We start from the raw sequence: 14,790 nt of genomic DNA, 5'->3' as shown, positions 1-14,790 counted from the left end.
CCTCCTCATCATCAAGGCCTTCCTCCAACATCTTTTCCTTCCCTTTATGCAGTTGTTTCACCTGTTGTACCTGTTGTGTCGATGAAGAAGGCAAAGCCCCTTCCACATTTTGTGGAGCAAGCATTTGCCTATGAACCGATGAAGAAGGCAAGGCCCCCTCCACATCAAGTGGAGTAAACACTTGCCTATCTGCTGCAAACAAATTTCTAACCCCCCTCTGATATTTCTTGTAGGCTTCTGTCTTCTCAACAACTTTAGTCTCTTTAGCCTTTTCACCTTTTTCTACTTTGGCACTGCTAGAAGGCCTTTCTGCTTCTTGGGCCACCGGTGGAGGAACTTGCTTGAGGGAATTAGGGTATAAGGGATAGGTGGAGGGATTTGTAGGCAACCTGAGGTTTAAAATTTTAAATAGCAAACCAACTTCAAAATCATGAACTGAATGTCGGGAGGATAGTTCAAGGAGTGCACTTACTTTTTTAGAAGTTCTAGGTGGCAAAAGAGCAATTTGGATGATTGATAGGGTGGTTTTCATGCTTGTTGGCCCTATGTGCAGTGCCTTGTACAGGTGCACAGTGCTCTAGCTCTATGTGCAACGCCGTGTAAAATTTCACTGGCAAACAGGACCTATGTGCAGTGCTCCATCCCTATGTGCAGCGCTCCCTCCTCTATGCGCGGCGCCTCCTGCTCTATGCGCAGCACCTCCTACTCTATGTGCAACGCCACTTTGCAGGCCACTTTTGGAGGCTTTCCTGGTGTCCAAATTGATCCCATGATAGCTCGTTTGAAAGGTATCTCTCTTGGATACATAATGGCCCTATCAAGAACTGAAAATCTACAATTATAGCCCCTAAAAAGTCAATTCTCCCAAGACTCGTCAAAAAGTGCAGAATGAGGGTGCAAAAATGAAGTCTTCTTTTGTAGGAAAATTTTGGAGGTCTTCCTCAACTCCAAATTGAATGCATGATATCTCATTAGAAATATATTTCTCTCTCGGTATCAATTGACTCATTAAGTAAGTCATTTGGACAATCCAGCTAGAAGAAAAAATGATTTTCCCAAAGTCACTGTAGAAGTGCAGCAACTCTCTCGTAGCAACTGTATTTTTGGCATTTCTCTAAAACCATGACACCTATGTAAAAAGTGAAGGAGGTTGTTCATCCTCTGCCTATTATGGACAAAAACCTCTCTCACTTTTTCCAAATTCATCCCTGTTTGGTCTAAAACATAGTTTGAATAAAAATCTGCCCTATGTGTGGCAAATGATTTGTCCCTTGGAATGACTTATTGAAAAATGATGGAGACATGATGTGTATGAGTTGGAATGGCCTCATACTTGCTGAAATGACCTCCCTTATGCCTCATATACTCATATGTCTTTGATTCCATAGCCAACCCTAGCTCAATGGGTGAGAAAATTAGGATTTAGTGCTTGTGGAAAATGATGATTTGGACACCCTTGGGAAAAGACAACTCCCTTTGGCATGTACTTAACCCTTTGAAACTTTACCCTTTAACTTGACTATTTCCTTTAACAAATTGATCTTTTTATGGTCTGTCATCTTTGGAACAATGAGTTAACAGCTTGGGATGGTGAAATTATTACATTTCAAAGACATAAAATTACATAATGAAATAATCATTTCTCTTTACAAATCATCTTCACATGGTGAAGGGATGTTATTTGATCACCATTTACTTGTTGGTCTTATGCAATGGAACAAAACCTTGGCAAACCTAATGACCTAATGAAACCTTAAAAAACCCTAATGACCTAATGAGACCTTGAAGGAATGAATTTCAAGATGACATAATGACCTCATGACTGATACAAATGGCATGATAAAAATATCTTTATGGATGATGTACAGTCAACAAGACATGAAACTATGCCAGCAAGTAATCACATTTAAGGAAGAGTGATGTTTTTGGACTAGGACTACCATCAGTGACTAATTTTTTTGCATAACCTAGTGGAATGATAAAAAAATTCTAAGTGGGACCCTTAAAATGATATGAAAAGAGGATTTTTTATCATTGATGGCAGGATTCAAATACTAACACTAACATCAGGTCTTATTGGGAATGGTAGCTCCTTGGAGGTGTCAAGAACACCATAGACCAAGTGCCTAACCATGTGGGCCAATACGGTAAAAAACTTAAATTTGAAATGCATGACTAAACGTTGACAACTTCAAACGACACAAAATGACTCGAAACTGACTTGAAATTGACTGAAAAAATGACTCAAGACTTACTTAACTGAAACCTATTAATGGCAGCAGACCATCGAGATTTGAGGGCTTCAAATACTGATGACAACCATTTGCCTACTAAAAAACTTTGTACAATCATGTGAAGTGAACCTTCCAATGTAACCAATCCAGCAAATGGCTACTCACTGAAATTATGCTCTCACTTTCCCCGAGCAGGCAGAACGATGTACATGTAGGCAACTCACAATAACAATTGAAACCAAGGCTTATGCTAACAAACTAGACAACATTCATCTTCTCCAATGCTTGCAAAATAATGCCGAAGGGATCTTGAAAATCTTGAAGCACTACCTTGTCTTGAGATCCAGCAGCAAAAATACAAGTACTCCCTTCATTCTGATCTAAAAGAATAGTTGGTTGCTGATTGATAGGAAGGCATAGAGAAGTATAAACTTATGCTATCTGAGTGTTGGCTGTAAATTCCTCGAGCATGAGAAATTTTCACTCAATTTCTAGAACGTTGTCTCTCTCAGGCTCATACTCCTTAATTTTATAGTCTAATCCATTCTTAAATAGAAAACATTCTTCAAGATTATCAAACATGACAGCCCTCTCATCTTCATGAAAGAAAACAATATCTTTTCATTGATCTATAAATCTAATTTCAAGACTGTCCTCATTTTCAAAAGTGGAAGAAGCTTCACTAACTCCTTCTTGACTATGTGAACACTGCAAACCTGCATTAGCTTGGGCTGTAACATAACCTTTCAAGAGTTGATCTATCTCATCTTCAAAAAGAGGAGATATCACTTTTTGTTTTCTTTTGCTAAAACAATTATTGTCTTCTTGAAATAACAATTCAAAACATGAAATATGAGAAGAAAAATGTGAATGACAGACCTCAATTCCCTGGTCTTATGCAATTTGAATACATTGTTGATCATATTCATATGACATGGCAACTAGATTGTCATGTTTCTTATCGCACTCATCAGTCATATGAGGGAAAACTTCAAATAGTTCTTGAAACTCAAAACTAACACTTCTATCATTTACCACTGAGTTATCCAAACAAGATTTTTCACTTACTTGAACAAATCACGATCTGAAATAACCAACTTGACTTTATCACAATCTGAAATTGGAACTTGATTTTCCTGCACATTGTCTTCTTCTATGAGCAGATCTGAAATAAGACCTTGTCTTCCATCATTTTCAATTCTACTAAGATCTTGAACCTGCTACAAATTTTCTTGAGCATCTTGATAAGTATCCTCTAAACTCTCTTTATGCTACTGAAATGGATTTCATACAGGGCTTCCATGATCTCATCGTCCATGAAGTCATCATCTTCATAAACTTTCTCAAGATTTTCAATAAAACTATAAACATGTTTACAACGGTTCTGAACTAATATTAAGGATGGACACGATTCTTTATACCTTTCAAAGAACATGGTATGAAAACCCTTTAAACAATAAATACAAATAGGCGGCAAACTTTCATACCAAATTGGGCTTCACCTTCCAGAGTGGCCATGAATATCTTCATCAAGCAGTCTTCGAGAAAATCAACCTTCACCTTGCGAGTATGCATGTGAAATCTAACCAGATGTAAAGTAGCATCATTCCTATCATCATATTTAAACATAGGCAAATTCCTTTGCCAATCTACCTTAGGAATTTTATTTGGGAAACCTGGAATGTGATTTCAGCTCATGGGAGCATACATTCAAGAAAACAAATCCATTTTGATAATTATGAACTCACCAAGAAATTCTTTAGGCTACAAGTTCTTGAAGAGTGGAGTTGCCATAAAAATTCTAAACCTCGGTATTTTTCGACACTGGAGTTGCCAAGTGAATGATTTTAGCCTTTGCATGCATCTGACCATTTTTCACCATCAGAAATCAGATCTAAACTTTGATGATCTTTCCCAGGGAATACAAAACCTTTTGCTCGTTCCCCAGTATGGTGGCCACTATGTTATCGCCTGGATTGAACCTTAGGCTGAAGGAAGGCAATGCCAGGGTAACCACAAACCACGCTTAGCCAAGTAGCTAGCCCTACTAGGCCAAGAGAGGGGTCTCTTCGTAAGGATCTCAGCCAAGATGACTGGATCAAGAAAATGATATTAGGCTAGGTATAATAGCACAAGGTTTGATTTGATTTTGAAGGGTTTTGCTAGATCAGGAGGATCCACACAGTTTAGGGCAAGGAAATTAGGTCAAAATTGCAGGGTTTATGATGGGGCAAGGTAGGCACAAGGCTCAGCACTCTAGGGTTTGATGGATGAGGTGAGAAGACAGATGAGGAGCTAGAAAGAGCATGTAAACCACATGTATTCTTCCTAAACTGAAGAAAACGCAGACTGTGAAATGTCTACCCAAAACAGAGCATAGGAGTTATGGATTCTACCTTTCATACTTGTATACATTCACATAAAAGAAATGAAAGGATGAATGGAGTAAAAAATACATTCTAACATATGGAAACATAAGAAAAACTAAACTGAGCATCATACCACACAGATCCCAAAGAAATAGCTGCAACTTTTCATTAATCTCCTGCTAAACTGGTACAAAATGATGTCTACTCAAAGCATAAGCATCCAGCTGAGTCCAACCCATTACAATGAGAAAGAAGAAGAAGATATAGACATTGTTTCAACCTCCTCCCATCCTCAGGGGTCGAATCCCTAAGATGAGGAGCTAATCTAACCAAAATTGAACAAGAAACTGGAATCTAGGCATCCTAACAACTTGCCTCTAAAAGTGAGGAAACTAATTCATTTGTCCTCAAGATGACTTTTAATCTAATGAATCTACCTTATAATACTTATTATCCATCATATTTACATGCCTAGTCATCATTTACATCAGTAAAACACCATCTATGAGAGGAAACTCAAAATTACAGTCAAGGCACAGTGAAATAGACACTCAGCACAATTTTTGTCCTATGCGCAGCGCCCAAGCCCTATCTGTGGTGCTTTTTGAAGGTCCATTTTGGAGGCCTTCCCGATGTCAAAATTGATCTCATGATAGTTCATTGGAAATCTCTTCAAGTTGTCTTTCCATAACATCTTTAATTTCTTCATTTGAATCTCATTTGACCCCTCAAAAACAGATTCTCCCAAGACTGCTTCTGTGTGTCCAAAAAAGGGAAGAAAGGTCATTTTTTGGGTGTTTTTTGACCTTTTGGTTGACCCATTCTGCTCTAAAAGCTTAGCAAATGCTCAGGGTGCATGTACTCATCATTTTAAATCCAAAAATTTTGACCATTCCTTCATTAGATGCCCCTAGGAAAAAGCGATAGAGCTAAAGTTTATGTGTCAAAAACTGCCAAACTCTCCAAAAAGGAAAAATTCTTCAAAAATTGCTCAAAATTTGTGTAAAATACCACCATTAAGTATATTTGTCATGCAAGGAAGCTTTATCAATAAACCTAAGCCTATCATCCTCTTTTTTGCCTTCGAGTGCTTGTTTTAGCCTTCTTTTCATTTGCCTGACCCTTATGTTGCAAATCTTGTTCCGGGTCTTGTAATGGCAAGCCATGTGCCTCATGATTCGATTGTCCCTATTGGCCTTTTGGAGAAGCTTATCCAAATGCAAATTGACCCTGTCAAGCCAAGTTTCTCTATCCTCCTCAATTTCCTTCTCAATTCTTTGTTTTGTAGTCAAGGTGGTCGATGTTTCTTCCTCTTGCATTGTTGATTTTCCCTTGTCACTTTGCCTCTTTGTTTTGAGAAGTTCTAGCTCCATGAGGACTTGTTTGTCACTTAGTTTCTTGTTCTCTTGCTCAAGGTATGAAATTACATACTTAGCTCTCTCCAAGTTGTCCATCAGTGCTTGGATCTGTGCATCTTTTTCCCTTATGGTTATGTTTTCATTTGTTGCCTCATCTTGAGCCTCCAAGTCAACTATCTCAATGCCATGATGGATGTGTGATTGTTCTGGTTCATCATCTTCCATCAAATCAAAATCCCTTTCCTCCTCATCATCAAGGCTCTCCTCCAGCATCTTTTCCTTCCATTTATGCAGCTATTACACCTGTTGTACCTATTGTGTCGATGAAGAAGGCAAAGCCCCTTCCACATTTTGTGGAGAAAGCATTTGCCTATATGTCGATGAAGAAGGCAAGGCCCCTTCCACATAAAGTGGAGTAAACACTTGCCTATCTGTTGCAAACAACTTTCTAGCCCCTCTCTGATATGTCTTGTAGGCTTTGGCTTCTCAACAACTTTAGTCTCTTTAGCCTTTTCACCTTTTTCTACTTTGGCACTGCTGGAAGGCCTTTCTGCTTCTTGGGGCACCAGTGGAGGAATTTTCTTGAGGGAATTAGGGTATAAGGGATTTGTAGGCAACCTAGGCTTTGAAATTTTAAATTGCAAATCAACTTCAAAATCATGTACTGAATTTCGGGAGGATATTTCAAGGAGTGCACTTACTTTTTTAGAAGTTCTAGGTGGCAAAAGAGCAATTTGGATGATTGATAGGGTGGTTTTGGTGCTTGTTGGCCCTATGTTCAGTGCCTTGTATAGGTGTGCAGTGCTCTGGCTCTATACACAGTGCCGTATAAAATTTCACTGGCAAATAGGCCCTATGCGCGGCCCTATGCAGCGCTCCCTCCTCTATGCGCAGTGCCTCCTGCTCTATGTGCAGCGCCTTTTTGCATGCCATTTTTGGAGGCTTTCCTAGTGTCCAAATTGAGCCCATGATAGCTAGTTGTAAAGGTATCTCTCTTGGATACACAGTGGCCCTATCAAGAACTGAAACTGATCAAATATAGCCCCTAAAAAAGTTAATTCTCCCAAGACTGGTCAAAAAGTGCAGAATGAGGGTGCAAAAATGAAGTGTTCTTTTGCAGGGAACTTTTGGAGGTCTTCTCAACTCCAAATTGAGTGCATGATATCTCATTGGAAATTTATTTATCTCTACGTATTAGTTGACTCACCAAGAAAGTCATTTGGACAATCTAGCTAGAAGAAAAATTGATTTTCCCAAAGTCACTGTAGAAGTGCAGCAACTCTCTCGTAGCAACTGTATTTTTGAAATTTCTCTAAAACCATGACACCTGTGTAAAAAGTGAAGGAGGTTATTCATCCTCAGCCTATTATGGAAAAAAAATCTCTCACGGTTTCCAAATTCATCCATTTTTGTTCTAAAACATAGTTTGAAGAAAAATTGGCCCCGTGTGTGGCAAATGATTTGTCCCTTGGAATGAATTATTGAAAAATGATGTAGACATGATGTGTATGAGTTGGAATGGCTTCATACTTGCTGAAATGAACTCCCTTATGCCTCATATACTCAGATGTCTCTGATTCCATAGCCAACCCTAGCTCAATGGGTGAGCAAATTAGGGTTTAGTGCTTGTGGAAAATGATGATTTGGACACCCTTGGGAAAAGACAACTCCCTTTGGCATGCACTTAACCCTTTGAAACTTTACCCTTTCACTTGACTATTTCCTTCGAAAAATTGACCTTTTGATGGTCTGGCATCTTTGGAACACTGAGTTAACAGCTTGGGATGGTGAAATTATTACATTTGAAAGACATAAAATTACATAATGAAATAAGCATTTCTCTTTACAAATCATCTTCAAATGGTGAAGGGATGTTATTTGATCACCCTTTACTTGTTGGTCTTATGCAATGGAATGGAACCTTGGCAACCCTAATGACCTAATCAAACCTTGAAAAACCCTAAAAGACCTAATGAGACCTTGAAGGACTGAATTTCAATATGACATAATGACCTCATGCCTGATACAAATGGCATGATAAAATTAACTTTATGGATTATGTACAGTCAACAAGATATGAAACTATGCTAGAAAGTAATCACATTTAGGGAATAGTGATGTTTTTGGACTAGGACTACCATCAGTGACTAATTTTTTTGCATGACCTAGTGGAATGATAAAAAAAAGTCTGAGTGGGACCCTTAAAATGATATGAAAATAGGATTTTTTATCGTTGATGGCGGGATGCAAATACTGACACTAACATGGATAATAGACCATATGAATATTGAAGACAAGAACTTCATGACTAAGAGGAATACAATTATGAGGTCATTTACTAGCAGTGATTTAAGCAGCATGTATCATCTTCCACGGCCTCAAAAGAAATACGGCAAGAAATTTGTAGAGAAATTCATGAATGAACATGAAGATCAATCATAGGTCATTAGAGAATGGAGAAGGGACCCTAACAAACACAAGTGTGAGGATAAGGGTATGTATTCTATTACTTCCCTTGTTGGGCCATACTGTTATATAGTTGTAATGATGTGTAAGATATATGGTTACTATAATACCCATAAATTCATACACCAGTAGACACCATTAATTGATGTTGCATCTAATAGTTATGCCATGGATTGGGGAACCATATTATCTGATAGTTTAGCCACTCAAATCCTAAATTATAGGAGCAAGCACATTTTTTTCCAAACATTGTCCCCCCTTTCTATATGAGCGCCTATATAATGGTTGTTATCGGTTTCACCTCCGATTTTACATCTATGGGATGGAAATGGACCATAGAGGACCCTACCCCTATCCATATCTATCATAACATACTCTAGCGATCTAAATACCAGCCTCATTTCTATTAAAAAAAAAAAAATCCATGGAGTTATGCTTCCCATCCACAAAAGTGTCTTTGGAGAGAAGGCTCCTAGAGTTTCCCCTGAAGCCAATAATGATTTATTATCAATTGGAATATGGTTTGGAGAAGAATCTTTCACTTATATTTGGATCTTTGGTAGTCTTGCAAAACCTCATGTGTTGCCCCTTTATGTTCTCAATAAACTCTTAGCCCAAGAGATAGCCTACCAACTATAGGGAATGGCCTTCCAAATGTTGTTAAATATGCAAAAAGGACAATGCGGCCTACCTTTCCTATTCAATGTGTTGTTTATGCTCTTGACAACTTAAGACATGAAAATCTTGAAATTGAGCAAATTCTATGCCTAAATTTCCCAACTATTCCCAATAAATAGTTTGATCCTAATAATATCGCCAAGAATGTGATTGTATAGGAAAAACTTAGGCAATTCACAAATGAACTAGAAAAGCTTGATGATTTATTTGAGTCAGCCTCTATTTATGCAAAGGTTGAGAGACAAGCAGCAACACAGTTAAGTCCTGAAGAATTGATTCAGTTTAATCAGTACAAGAATAAAAGAATATCCCACTCGCATATAAATGTATTGGTGCTTCATCAAAAAAATATATAGTAGGATAAGGTCTCGGCTAGTACAACACAGGTCCCTAATGTATCTCAGATAGAAGAAACAAGTGTTTCCTCTTCTTCTCAGGTGGAAGAAACTCTTACTGACAAAATCCTAGATGCAGTATGGGGGCAGTTCACAAAAGAGACAGATCCTAAAAGTCTACAGAGTCCATTCTAGATGAATATCACACATAATCATGAAGCTACAAGGAAGACCCAGCTTAATATTGAGGCTTCCAATAAAGCTTTGAACATTGATGACTTAGAAATTATCCAGGCATTCCCGACCTTTGCGGTCATTTTGAAAATAGAATAAAGTCCTCCTCTTAATGTGTTTTATATTCCAAAACATAAAGTTGTGGTTAGCAGAAAAAGGAAAAGAAAAAGAACTGAACAAAATCGGACACTAGTTCCTGGTAATGCTTCCTTTGAAGTAATTTGGAAAGGGGCTCAAGCTACTCCTGCTAAAAAAGCCTCTGAAGTAAAACAACTGCTAAGGGAGAAAGATGAAAGGATTATGCAACTAGAAAAGAGTCTTGATAATGAAAAACAAATGATCACTCAATAGTGGCAAGCACAGCTTGCAGAGATGCAAAAGAAATTTGATGACTTGAAGATTCAACATGAATCTGATCTGAAGAGCAGGGATGCTCAAATCCAGGAACTTCAACGAAAGATTGATCAAATAAAGATGTATCCAAGATAACTGAATTCAAGAAGGAAGTAGGAGAACTAAACAATCTCCTTGCTCAACAACATGTTGATTTATGTCATAAATTGGCCACTATCCATGAATTGTGTCAATCAAGCAATCCATTACTGAATCAATTGTATGATCTGAGCATATACTATAGGGTATTTGAAGACAAAATTTCAGACTATATAGAATGGCAAGATAGTACTGAGGGGAGATCACTTGATCTCCCTAAAATTGAATAATCACATAAATAAATTGTCTTCCAAGAGTAGGATATAAAGCTCAAACTTGCAGAAATGCCAATCTTCAGTGCCCGAGATATTTCAAACAATCTCACTGAATCTATTAGTGACAGTTTATTGCAGACCAACCTGATTTCAGATTGCCCAGAGGATACTATGCCCGATGTGAAATTGTTAACTAAAAATTGGTAGGAATGGTCGAAGAAGAAGGTTAATAACATCAAGAATCTATCAAAGGTTGATTTAGAATTCCATTGGCATTTCTTAGTCAAACCTCATAGTCAGTGGCTAATGTTGAGGTGTCTCTCCAACATGACCACCCATCTTTTTCTAGCACTCAGTGATGCGATATTCAATGCATGTATGCGCATACAACCTCATAATCCACCTAAATTAAAGCCAGTGGTAGATATATGTGAACTTTGTCAACGTATGGGAGATTAGCCTTCATCACATCCATAGTCAGAATGTTACAACTAAGTTCTATTATCATCTTTTTACTTTATTTCAAGTTTGGTTTGTTGAAACCACTTCAGTCTTTTATGGCGCTTTACTATTGGCTTTGCGGGCCCTAACCCAAGTTCAGCATTAGTTAGCCAAGCAAATCCTACACTACTGGCCCTTTTGGCATCATCCTGTGGAGCACAGACCGAAGTCTCACCCAAAACAATATGGGGGGATGTTGGAACTAAGTTTTCGCACCCTGAGATGGTCGTGATGTCGATTTATTCTCTTTGCCCCTAATTTCGCGCAAGTCACTAAGCCTTAGGGTTCTGCAAATCTACCCCTTATTCCATCCTTTAGCACCTCCGCAAAGGTGTAAGATTTACCTTCACATAGCCCTAACCTGTGGTCCAAGTATTTTCGCGCAACTATTACAATGTATTGTATAGGTTCCCAAGCTATCCCAAGTGTTTTACTTATCTTACTAATCAATCACAATTAGCATCGTGTAAACTGATATCCTTACTTGTGTTCAATTAACCAATACAATCACATATATTCACGCATCAACTAAACATTGTAAATTAAACCCAAAACATAATATAACCAAATGCATTAATAGGAACTAAATACACAGTAATTGCAGAATACTTCTCTTTATTGATATCTTTCAGTTTAATACAGACTCTATTGCCCTACACACATAGCTGCAGGGGTCCGCGCACTCAGCTGCGAACTTCCACCCTAGGCCTCTACGCACTCAACTACAGAGCCTCTACCTACGCTATGACCCGAGAACACTTAGGATACTTTCTTCCTTCCTTAACTTAACTCTTCTCTCTTAATTACTTAGAGCGAGCTTACTTAGCTCTTTTTTATACAATCCCATGGTCCGCAGACCATGGGTGGATCTTTACAACCGACTTTACACTTATAAAATAAGGGCGGACAACCCTTTATGACTCTTGACACCTTCATGCTCTGCAACCACAAAAAGCGGAGACTTTACAACTTTATTACAAAATTATCCCAAAACATGGGCTTTTAGCCCCAAAACTGCTCTTGTGGGAACCCATTCCCAACAGGACTTCAACACAAACATGGTGACTTGCCCTCGAGTCACTCTACAAGTGCGGAGATCTTGGCACGAAGACCTCCTAGTTCGACCTGTAAGACTGCAACCTCGACAGTGCACTTTACAACCCCCTGCTTCCTCTTCTCGGCCCAGTTGTGCCATCTTGAGCTTGGTCTCCTCCGTTTTGCGCTGCGCGGCGGACTTGCTCGACCCCACCACCAGGTCTGAGGAAGTGCACCACTCTGCTAGCCAGTGATCAAGAACTGCATCAATCACGTTGTTTATTGCCAAGTAAGGCAAGTCATGCCACCTCTGCTCAGGGTCCTTCCGTACCCTGATTGCGATGCGCTGAAAGTCTGCCTTGAACTCCACGTACTCTTGTAGTTTGGAAAACACAGTAGGCGACAATCACAATTTGCGATTGATAGCCATGAATGTGTTCATTTCCATCAAGATCCAGAATATCTTGCTATCCTTGATGCACTGAGCATCCTTGGTCTCCCACAGCGAAGCGTACTTTGCTGCTTCAAAAGTTCCGGTGCGACCGAGGGGAATTGATTATCTTCCGACAGCTCCTAGGCTACCAGCATAATGGACAGGAAGAGCCACGCATAGTGGAATTTCTTGCTGAGCTCCTATGCCTCGCGACAGTTCTCAAGGAACTCACCACAGAGATAGCGCGCCCAATTAAACTAGATTCCTTCAGCGCATTGGGCTACTAGAGCGACGACTGGTGCCGGCGCTTCATCTGTGTGACACTTCCTCTTAACTTTTCCTGCCAAAATATGTGTGGCCACCTTGACCACAGGATCGCAGATACTTGAGATGGCATAGCCTCGCGGCTTCTTCATGAGTTTGAATTTCTCCTTCATGGCCTCCGCAAGGGCCTATTTGCCACCTTTTCCACTTAACATCATGGCTGGATTTTTCCCTGTATAGGGCAACCGTGTGATCCTATGGATCAACTTGACGGTGATGGGTATCATCTCCTCCAGCCACAGACACCCATCATGCACCAAGCATAGCAGCTGCTTGATGACCAATACTGTAATGGGTGTGCGATTGTAGTGTAGCATCCATAGCAAGTTGAGCATACCTGCCTTGTCTACTCCCCTAAGCCACTTCCGCGGTTCCAATGCAGTCATGCCGGTGGTTATGTGAACAACGCGATGTATTAGTTGTTTTATTGCCAAGTGTGGGAACTTTTCAGTGTTAGCTAAGTCCCAATCTTCCATTTTCAACAGTGGAACCCGTCTCAAGCGTTGTCCTTCAAAGACAATCTTGTCCGACAGCAGAGGTCTGTGCAAGCATGTCGTGCTTTCGTCAACGTCCTTTGGAACCTTGGTCTTGCCCTTGCGTGGAGGGACATACTCAGGTAACTTAGTGATAGGGTCAGAACCCTCAACCTCAACTTCCTACACTTCCACCCCCAAATCCTCATCATCCATCGAGATGTCCTCAATTTCTACCTCCTTCGGCTCCAAGTTAATGGTTTTTCCCTTTTCCCGTGTGGTGGGCTTATCCTTCTGTGAGTTTCTTCTAGGCGACGCGTGCACCGATATCGCATCCTACTTGCCCTTCTTCTCCTTCGCACTCTCCTTCGTCTGGGTAGGCTTCAGTCTAGACGTCCATGGTGACTTGGGAACTTCAACTAGTACCTTCGCAACCTCTGGAGTAGCTCCCTCCACCTCCATAACAACCTCCGGCACAGCCCCCTCGACTGTCACTGCTTCGGCGTCCATAGCTTTGGATCTTGGGATAAAATCACGAATGAAATTGCGGTTGGACTCTGGAAACCGATCAAACACTGGGTATTCAAGCAATGCTTCGAGGAATGTGCAAATCATGCACGTCTGAGAGCTCACCAACTCAATGTTCAAAATGCCAAGTGTTTTTCGTTGGGCCTCCACCTGTAATTTATAGGCCATTTTGAATTCAAATCTGACCATTCCCCCCACATTCAGTTCATTAATGCCGGATTGGCAGCAAATTTCCAAGGATATTACCCATAAATTTTGTCTTAAATGTCGGTCGCCCGATCCATTTGGCCACATTCTTATCGTCAAATCATGAACAGTGACTTTAACGGTCACTTTCTGGCTGACTTGCGTGATTTTCTGGGTAGCGCAACTCTATTCGCAATGTCGTGAACCTTGTGACATTTCCTCGTTCTGCACAATCCTCCAATCATGCAGTTCCCCAACCCGAGTAGTGTAGTTTATAGTCCTGCGCCTCCTTTCAGCTGCTTGGAGTGCTAAGACTATGCTACCTTCATATAGTCACCTGGCTGGATCACTGGTGTATGGCTTCAAAATGCTGCCATTCAGCTTTCCTGGGAAGGGATCTCCGTTCAATTTAACCAACTGAACTGCTCCATTGTCGGTAATCTCCTTAATGACATAGGGCCCTAGCCAGTGCATTCTAAATTTCCGTGTAAATTTATCAAACTTGTTGCCATATAACAAAACCATATCATTTACCTTAAAGGTGTGCAGCTTAATGTGTCGATCACGCCATGCTTTTTCACGTTGCTTTTGGACCCGTTGGTGAAATCCAATCAGAAATCTTTCTTCCTCAAGCTCAACAAGCTGCGCGAACCTCTCTTCCAGCGCTCCGTAATCCGTCATACTCGTGACTGCCGCTATGCGCAGATGAGGCACAATGTACTCCATGGGCATCACTGCTTCAACACCATATACAAGCCTAAAGGGCGTCAGTTCAGGCAACTTTTTGCATGTCGTTCGATAGGCCCATCGTATGGCAGGTATGTGCAAGTCCCAATCGCTTTGCTGAGTGTTGCAAACCTTGGTCAATGCATTCTTCAGTACCTTATTGAATGCTTCCACCATTTCGTTAGCTTGTGGGTGATAAGGCG

General features: G+C 40.1%; 1 pseudogene; it reads right to left on the bottom strand.

Moving 5' to 3' along the window:
• The window catches only part of LOC149212256 (uncharacterized), a 49,564-nt pseudogene extending 35,802 nt beyond the window's left edge, over positions 1 to 13,762 (bottom strand).
• Positions 13,763 to 14,790: the final 1,028 nt, after the last annotated feature.

Source organism: Pinus tabuliformis, chromosome 1_1 (genome assembly GCF_031772625.1).
Source record: "Pinus tabuliformis cultivar Carrire ecotype Pingquan chromosome 1_1, CPIR1, whole genome shotgun sequence".
Lineage (NCBI taxonomy): Eukaryota > Viridiplantae > Streptophyta > Pinopsida > Pinales > Pinaceae > Pinus > Pinus tabuliformis.
Note: the sequence above shows the minus strand (reverse complement) of the source record. Positions and strands in the feature narration are given on the sequence as shown.